Genomic DNA, 10,012 nt, shown 5'->3' on the forward strand with positions numbered 1-10,012 from the left:
CCAGTGAATTGGAGATGGAATGTTTGTGGAGTTGTAGTATCAATACTTGAGATTGCACAAGTCTTGAATTTGTCAAAATGAAGCATGCTTCAAATATTAGTTGTGGCCATAACGCAGAAATGGGTAGTATGCTATATGTGAACTCTAGTGAATTGTTTTTTTTTTTTTGCTTAACTCTATATTGAGTTATATTATCGGGTAAACCGATAACCGAACCGATAATGGTCAATAACCGATTAACCGATAACTGATATCTTATCGGTTCGGTTATTGGTTTATCATATTTGCAAACCGATAGCCGATATGCTAAACCGATAATATTCACAACCGAACCGAACCGATGCCCACCCCTACACGACATTAGAAATCATTAACTCTTTTTTTTAATCTTCTTACAAATTATAATAACAAGTGATAAATGTTTAAATACAGCGGAATATGAGATTAAGCGGAAGACTTAAACAAATATAAAACCCAAAATAATACGAAAATCCACATATACCTCTACCTAGAAACTGGTGTGACAACATCCACGGACTACTAAGATCACTACACACAACTGTTTGAAAGAAAGAAAACACTGTCTGTCTCGGATACAAGATATAACAGAACATAATAAAAGATAGAGGAGACGTCGGGCCTGTGGACGCCTGCAAGGCTACCTCAGTGTCTCGGTGGACTGAAGGCTGGCTCCCCTAATGCTGCTGACCAAGCGCTGCTTCTGTATCTACACATAAGTGCAGAGTGTAGCATCAACACAACCGACTCCATGTGCTGGTAAGTATCTGGCCTAAACCCGGAGAGGTAGTGACGAGGCTAGGATCAGACTCCAGATAAACCTGTGCAGTTATATAATATACAAAGGAGACATAAACAGGAAATAACAGTTTAAAACGGAGGGGGAAACATATCAATTCTATCAGAAACATAATAAAGTATGAAAGAACACTCGAGGTCTATAACAATACTGTTTCCGTGTGCAACCCGATCCCTTATATTTAACATTGTTGCGGTGTGCAACCCGATCCACATATATAACTGTTACGGTGTGCAACCCGATCCAATATAATATCTGTTTCGGCGTGCAACCCGATCTAATATAATATCTGTTGCGACGTGCAACCCGATCTAATATAATATCTGTTGCGGCATGCAACTCGATCCATATATATATAATAATGTTGCGGTGTGCAACCCGTTCCACATATATATAGTCAACTATAATCATAATCAACCATCCCGGCAAGGGATCAACAATAAACTACACTATCCCGGCAAGGGAACTCAACAGTACAAGTATATACGTCCCGGTAAGGGAGAATCAGCTATAACCAATCTTAACTCAACTCCTACTTGTCACACCTTCTTTTTCCTACACCGCAAGGAGTATAAGAGAGTTTTTTCCAATTTAAGTGACAATTGAAATGAGATTATTTATATTAAAATCAGAGTCGCCACTTGGGATAATTTATGGTGTTCCAAGTCACCGGTTTAAAATCCCGAATCGAAGAAAGATTGACTCTATTGTACAGTCTGCGGACACTGAAATCTAGGTAAGGAATTATGTTAACCCGAGAGAAGGTGTTAGGCATTTCCGGATTCCGTGGTTTTAGCACGGTCGCTCAACTGTTATAATTGGCTTAATTACCTGATTCTAATACATGTTTTAGCCTATGGTACAATTTTTACTTTAGAACCGCTTTTGATTAATTATTTTTTAAGAAAGATTCAACGTCATCTAAAACACGTCTTGAACCACGTCACATAAATGCACCCGCGGTCCCCGACATATTTTATCTAACATTGTGAGATTTGGATTTGGGTCACATAAATGCACACCCGAATTTAGGAAAATAATTTAAATTACGTGCCTAAAGCAACTACGCATTTTTAAATTTGCGAGGGCCATGGAAATTCAACTAAATGGCACGCCTCAATTTTTATTTAAGGAGAAGATATTCAACAAAGTGAACTATGGATATTCATATTTAAAAACTAATTTGAAACTAAGTATCACAACTACGCCACGGGAACCGAACCCATAGTTGTGATGTTCTAATTACATGCCTAAAAGCATTTTTCTACGAATATAACAGGTGGTAAATCCAAATCCTCGTTACTATGTTCAGCCAAAAAACTAAATACCTAAGCAACAGAATTTAATACTACTACACCTTTTCCTATTCATAAGTTTTCATTTTACATAAATAAAGATAGAGATAGGATAACATTTATAAGCTACAATTTTTAAAAAAAAAACAGTAAGCATCGTCGTTAATGAAACAAAGCTAATGAAATACAGTTGTTTATTTCCCTGTTTCAACAGGATGGAAACAAAACTAATGAAGTTATTTGTTTACGTGATCATCTACTCATGAGGCGACGGAAAAGAAGAAGCAGCTACTAACATCCAAAATCATCAAAAATTAATGACAAGAGCACAGACAGAACATTTAGAAATCAAAGCAAGAAATGGACTATAGATTAACAGATTCGGGTTTCCATTGAAGCTTTTAAAAGAACGTACATGGATTTCCTGGCAGAGACCAAATAAAGTTGCCGAATTCCGAAACGGGGCTGTGAACTATGAGCAGAACTAGCAAGCGGAACCTCAAACCAGCACTTCAATGTCAGAAAGCACAAAACCGGGACAGATCGTCGACCGGAATCTCAGACGACCACGGATTTCGATGGGAACCTTAAACAAACATCAGAATAAACCACTGAAACTAGGTGTAGTCGCGAAATAACACAATGTCAAAATCCGGCCAGCGAGATAAGCCATCTTTCGACCCTGGTTTTATAAAAGACGAAGATGGAAATGGTCATGGGTAGAGGAAAAACCGGCCGGATCTAAAGAGTGATAAGGCGAAGCAACCGCGGAGAGTTTCTGTCTAGATCGGGATCGGATTCGGCGGGTTCTTCGATGTCTCGCCGACGTTCATGGCTGTCGTTCTCTGAAAGTGTGGAAGTCGTTTGGCTTTGTGAAAAGGGGTGGAGAATAAGCAGTGACGGGCGATGATGGAAATATGGTGGAGCTGCTTAGGTCTCTTAGCTTTTTGGGGTTTATAGGGTAGCTCTTCATTGAAGAATAAGAATTAGGGGTCGTTTAGGGTGGGAGCGTTTGTTTTGTTGAGCTGCTGAAGGGTTGTTGTGTTGTTGTTGTTGGAATTGGAGATGAAGGTCGCCTACAGGTTGATGAAGAAGATGAAGGACAGGGATGGGTCGTGTATTTTTGTGTATTGCGGCCCTTCAGATCTTTCCTTCAATTCGCTCCCTTTTGGATTAAGAGTAGGTCTATATAGGTCTAAGGTATAGGTTTAGATTTTGTGTATTTGCTCTTAGGTCTCAGGGTCTTTTTATTTATTTTTTGTTCCAAAGAAAAGTCTAGAAAGGTCCCTAGAATTAGCTTAATGGGTATTGGGTATTTGGCTTAAGGAATGAGCTAGAAACTTGGGCCTTTATGACTAGTTATGCTTAAAATTAGCTTAATCAACTAAAAATATTATCAAAATATTAATTATCCCTACTTAAGTAAAAATAATTATTAAGATAAGACTAACTGTTAAAACAAAACTATTTTTTGATATTTTTCAAGATTAAAAATGACTACAAAATATTAATGAACCTATTTTTGTAATTTTTATTTTCTTGTAATAAAATAAAAGTAAAAGAGTAAAAATGAGTTGAAATAGCTATATTAAGCCTAAATTAAATAGTTACGTGCTAAAATATGAAAAATCTTGGGGAGGGTCAAAAACCACATGTCTACACTACTCATCTCAATTATCACCATTTCTCAATCATAAGTAGATTTCCACGATAAATAAACTAAGTCTTTGCTCAATATCAAGGATTTACTCACTATTTCAACCATAGTAACATTCAAGAATACAACAAGTATCAATTTAAGACTCACGGTCATGCTCGACACCAACGTATAGATACTCGTCACCATGCATATACGTCGTACTCAACAAGAAGTAAATAGCAAATAGGACTCAACTCCTAATCCCTCAAGCTAAGGTTAGACCGAACACTTATCTCATACTTCTACGGCCAACTCAATCCTCAATTACCGCCTTTCCTCTCGAATTCGGCTCCAAATCAATTCTATCTATACATAAATGACTTCATAACATCAATAAATGATAAATAATTTGAATCCAATGCCGAATTATAGCTTTCCAATCATTCTTCCCAAAAATCCAAAAATCGACCCCGGACCCGCTTGGTCAACACACGAGGTTCGAACCAAAATCCGATCACCCATTCACCCACGAGCCTGAATATATAATTTATTTTCAAATCCGACCCCAAAACGAGGTCTAAATCATGAATAATCAAAAAGCCCTAACTCTACCCAAATCCCTAATTTTCTACCCTTATTCACATGAGAGTGTGAATGACAGTGTCTATTTCAGACAACCAGTTCGGGTTCATGCCGGGGCGATCTACCACAGAAGCTATCCACCTTATTAGAAGGATGGTGGAGCAGTACAGGGATAGGAAGAAGGATCTCCACATGGTGTTTATTGATCTGGAGAAAGCATACAATAGGGTTCCTAGGGAGGTCTTATGGAGCTGCTTAGAGGATAAAGGGGTCCCGGTTGACTATATTAGGGCGATTAAAGACATGTATGCTGGAGCTAAGACTCGGTTTAGGACAGTAGGAGGCAACTCTGAACACTTTCCAGTTGTTACGGGGTTGCACCAAGGGTCTGCGCTCAGCCCATTCCTATTTGCCCTGGTGATGGATGCACTGACTCATCATATTCAAGGGGAGGTGCCATGGTGCATGCTATTTGCTGATGACATTATTCTAATTGACGAGACACGAGGCGGCGTCAACGAGAGGCTAGAGATTTGGAGACATGCTCTTGAGTCTAAAGGTTTCAAGTTGAGCAGGACGAAGACGGAATACCTCGAGTGCAAATTTGGAGTTGAGCCGACGGAAGCGGGAGTTGAAGTGAGGCTTGACTCTCAAGTCATTCCCAAGAGGGGTAGTTTCAAGTACCTTGGATCGGTTATTCAGGGGATCGGGGAGATTGACGAGGATGTCACACACCGTATAGGGGTGGGGTGGATGAAGTGGAGGTTAGCGTCGGGAGTCTTGTGTGACAAGAAAGTGCCACCGTTACTAAAAGGTAAGTTTTATAGAGCAGTGGTTAGGCCTGCCATGTTATATGGAACTGAATGTTGGCCGGTAAAGAACTCACACATCCAGAAGATGAAAGTAGCAGAGATGAGGATGTTGAGGTGGATGTGCGGGCATACAAGGATGGATAAGATTAGGAATGAAGATATTCGAGAGAAGGTGGGCGTGGCCCCCATGGAGGACAAGATGCGGGAAGTAAGACTCAGATGGTTCGGGCACATTCAGAGGAGGAGCACTGATGCACCGGTGAGGAGGTGTGAGCGACTGGCTGTAGTGGGCACGCGGAGAGGTAGAGGGCGACCTAAGAAGTATTGGGGAGAGGTGATCAGACAGGACATGGCGCGACTTAGGATTACTGAGGACATGGCCCTTGACAGGGAATTATGGAGGTCGAGCATTAAGGTTGTAGGTTAGGGGAAACTTGTGAATATTTCTACAGCACAATAGAGTGAGACTAGCCAGTTAGGAGTTAGACTAAGAATGTCATTGGTCGTCTATTGATGCAGGGCTTTACCTGCTAGTTGTACTATACCAACCATCTATTTCGTATTTCGTATTCTGTATTTCATATCTCTTATATTGCTGGTATTTTATTATGCATTTTTATGGTACTAATATATCGGCTCCTGTTGTTTTTTTGAGCCGAGGGTCTCCTGGAAATAGCCTATCTACCCTTCGGGGTAGGGGTAAGGTGTGCGTACATATTACCCTCCCCAGACCCCACTTGTGGGATTATACTGGGACGTTGTTGTTGTTGTTGTTGTTATTGTCTACCCTTATTCACATGATTTAGGCATAGAAATCTAATGGGTGATAATGGAAGATGAAGAAAATGAGTCTAAGATTACATACCTATGAGTTTATGGTGAAATCCTCTTTCAAAAATCGCCCAATTTGGAGTTGAGATGAAGAAGTTATGAAATTTTGAACAAATCCCGTATTAGCTACTGTTTTAAGTGTTGGGCGACAGTGTTCATCGCGTTCGCGAGAACACTGTCGCGATCGCGAAGGGCTGCCAGTAAGTGGACTTATGCGATCGCGAGTTCTTCCACGCGTTCACGAAGTGTTGAACCCCCTGACCTTCACGTTCGCGGACACACGTATGCATTCGCGTAGAAGAACGATCGAAATCCCAGCCCACCTCCAATTTACAATAAGCGTTCGCATCACACAAGTCGCATTTGTGATGAGCAATCCCCCAATTCTCCACGTTCGCGAAGAACAACTCCACCTCTATCCCCATTTACCTTACGCGATCGGGAGAGTTACTACGCGATCGCGATGAACAACAGGCCTGAGCACCTGTAGCAGAAACTCTGCAACTTTTTCTTAAGTCTAAAACTTCCCGAAACACACCCGAACCCTCGGGGCTCCTAACCAAACACACGTACTAACTCATCAACATCATACGAACCTATCTGTGCGATCAAATCGCTAAAATAACTCCATAACAACGTATTAATCCTCAAAATCAAGTATTTTTCTCAAACTTCATCATGTATCAAATTTAGCAATTTAGGTCCGAATCACGTCAAATGATATCCGTTTTTAACCAAATTTTACAGGAATGTCTTAAATCATATATAAGACCTGTACCGAACGCCGGAACCAAAATAGGGCCCGATACCATCACATTCTAATCAATTTTCATTTCAAATTTCCTTAAACAATTTCAGAAAATACATTTCTTAAAAAATTCATTTCTCGGGCTTGGGACCCCGGAATTCGATTCCGGGGATACGCCCAAGTCTCATATTTTCCTACGGACCCTTGGGGATCGTCAAAGCATGGGTCCGGGTCCGTTTACCCAAAAAGTTGACTGAAGTCAAATTAACTCATTTAATAACCAAATTTTATCCTTTGTTTCACAGAATTTCATATTTAAGCTTTCCAGCTACGCGTTCGGACTGCGCACGCAAATCAAGGTGATGATAAGTGAGGTTTTCAAGGCCTCAGAACACAGAATTTTGTTTTTAAACAAGTTATGACCTTTTAGGTCGGGGAACAAAAGGTTCTTCGAATGGACAAAAGAAGGAAGTACCTGAATCGGGGAAAAGATGGGGGTAACGGCTCCGCATATCGGACTTGGACTCCCAGGTCGATGCCTTAGGAGGCTGACCTCTCCACTAGACACAAATAGAAGTAAAACTCTTCGACCTTAACTGACGAACCTGCCGGTCTAAAATAGCCACTGGCTCTCCTCATAAGACAAGTCCTTGTCCAACTGGACAGTGCTGAAATCTAACAAGTGGAATGGATCGTCGTGATACTTCCTAAGCATGGACACATGAAACACTGGATGCACGGTTGATAGGCTCGGCGGCAATGCAAGTCTATAAGCCACCTCGCCCACTCGATCAAGAATCTCAAACGGACCAATAAACCTAGGGCTAAGCTTGCCCTTCTTCCCAAATCTCATCACGCCCTTCATAGGTGACACTCGGAGAAATACCCGCTCACTGACCATGAATGCCAAATCATGAACCTTGTGGTCTGCATAACTCTTTTGCCTGGACTGAGCTATACGAAGCCTATCCTGAATAATCCTGACCTTTTCCAAGGTCTCCTGAACAAGATCCGTACCCAACAACCGAGCATCTCCCTGCTCAAACCATCCAACTAGAGACCGACACCGCCTACCATATAAAGCCTCGTAAGGAGCCATCTGGATACTTGACTGGTAGTTGTTGTTGTAGGCAAACTCTGCTAAAGGTAAAAACAGATCCCACGAGCCTCCAAAGTCAATGACACAAGCTCGAAACATATCCTCCAGAATCTGAATAGTCCGCTCGGACTGCCCGTCCGTCTGAGGATGAAATATTGTGCTTAACTCAACATGCGTGCTCAACTCTTGCTGAACTATTTTCCAGAAGCGCGAGGTAAACTGCGTACCTCGGTCTGAAATGATAAACACATGTACACCATGAAGACGAACAATCTCCTGGATATAGATCTCAGCCAACCTCTCGGATGAATAGGAGACTGCCACAAGAATGAAATGTGCTGACTTGGTCAGCCTATCAACAATGACCCACACTGTGTCGAACTTCCTCCGAGTCTGCGGGAGTCCAACAATGAAATCCATATTGATCCGCTCCCACTTCCACTCGGGAAGTTCAATCCTCTGAAATAAACCACCAGGCCTCTGATGCTCATACTTAACCTGCTGACAATTTAAACACCGAGCCACATATGCAACGATATCCTTATTCATTCTATGCCACCAATAATGTTGCCGCTAATCCTGATACATCTTCGCAGCGCCCGGATGAATAAAGTACCGGGAGCTATGGGCCTCCTCTAAGATCAACTCTCGAAGCCCATCCACATTAGACACACAACCTCGACCCTGTAATCTCAAAACTAAATCATCATCTAAGGTAACCTGTTTGGCACCTCCGCGCTGCACCGTGTCTCTAAGGACACACAAATGGGGATCATCATACTACCGATCACAGATACGCTCCAATAAAGAAGAACGAGCGACCGTGCAAGCTAATACACGACTAGGCTCAGAGATATCCAACCTCACAAACCGATTGGACAAAGCCTGAACATCCTAAGCATCGGTCTCTCACCGACCGGAATATAAGCAAGATTGCCCAAATTGGCTGACTTCCTACTCAAAGCATCGGCCACCACATTATCCTTTCCCGGATGATATAAGATAGTGATATCATAATCCTTCAACAACTCCAACCACGTTCTCTGCCTCAAATTTATCTCCTTTTGCTTGAACAAATTCTGAAGACTCTTATGATCCGTGAACACCTCACATACCATGCCATACAGATAATGCCTCCAAATCTTCAATGCGTGAACAATGGCTGCCAACTCCAAATCATGAACTGGATAGTTCTTCTCATGAATCTTCAACTGCCGTGAAGCATAGGCAATGACCTTGCCATCCTGCATCAACACTGCACCAAGCCCAATACGAGATGCATCACAATAAACTGTATAAGGCCCGGAACCTGTGGGCAAAACCAACACCGGTGTCATAGTCAGAGCTATCTTGAGCTTCTAAAAGCTTGCCTCACACTCGTCCGACCATCTGAACTGGGCACCCTTCTGGGTCAACCTGGTCATCAGGGCTACGATAGATGAGAACCCTTCCATGAACCGACAATAGTAGCCTGCCAATCCCAAGAAACTCTGAATCTCTATAGCCGATACTTGTCTAGGCTAGTTCTTGATTGCCTCAATCTTCTTCGGATCAACCTGAATACCCTCTGCTAATACAACATGACCTAGGAATGCAACTGAACTCAACCAGAACTCACACTTCGAGAACTTAGCATATAACTAACTATCCTCCAGAGTCTGAAGAACCACTCTGAGATGCTACTCATGCTCCTCCTGGCTGCGGGAATATATCAAAATATCGTCAATGAAGACTATCACGAACGAGTCCAAATAAGGCCTGAACACTCGGTTCATCAAATCTATAAAAGCTGATGGGGCATTGGTCAACCCAAATGACATGACCAAGAACTTATAATACCCGTACTGAGTGCGGAAAGCTGTCTTAGAGACATCAGATGCCCTAATCCTCAACTGATGGTAGCCAGATCTCAAGTCAATCTTTGAAAATACCATGGCACCCTGAAGCTGATCGAATAAATCATCAATCTCGGCAATGGATACTTATTTTTGATTGTAACCTTATTCAACTGTCGGTAATCAATACACATTCTCATCGACCCATCCTTCTTCTTAACAAACAACATCGACGCACCCCAAGGCGAAACACTGAGTCTAATGAAACCCTTCTCAAGCAAGTCTTGCAACTGCTCCTTCAATTCCGGCAGGGCCATGCGATATGGCGGGATAGAAATGGGATGAGTGCCCGGA

At 42.0% G+C, this 10,012-nt stretch overlaps 1 long non-coding RNA gene across 1 annotated transcript; it reads right to left on the reverse strand.

Moving 5' to 3' along the window:
* Nucleotides 1–469: 469 nt before the first annotated feature.
* Nucleotides 470–3,267, reverse strand: LOC138872114 (uncharacterized). The gene is made up of 2 exons (XR_011400557.1): nucleotides 2,528–3,267; nucleotides 470–839 (listed from the first exon to the last, which is right to left on the reverse strand). It is a non-coding gene; the product is annotated as an uncharacterized lncRNA (long non-coding RNA).
* Nucleotides 3,268–10,012: the final 6,745 nt, after the last annotated feature.

Source organism: Nicotiana sylvestris, chromosome 6, assembly GCF_000393655.2.
Source record: "Nicotiana sylvestris chromosome 6, ASM39365v2, whole genome shotgun sequence".
Classification (NCBI taxonomy): Eukaryota; Viridiplantae; Streptophyta; class Magnoliopsida; order Solanales; family Solanaceae; genus Nicotiana; species Nicotiana sylvestris.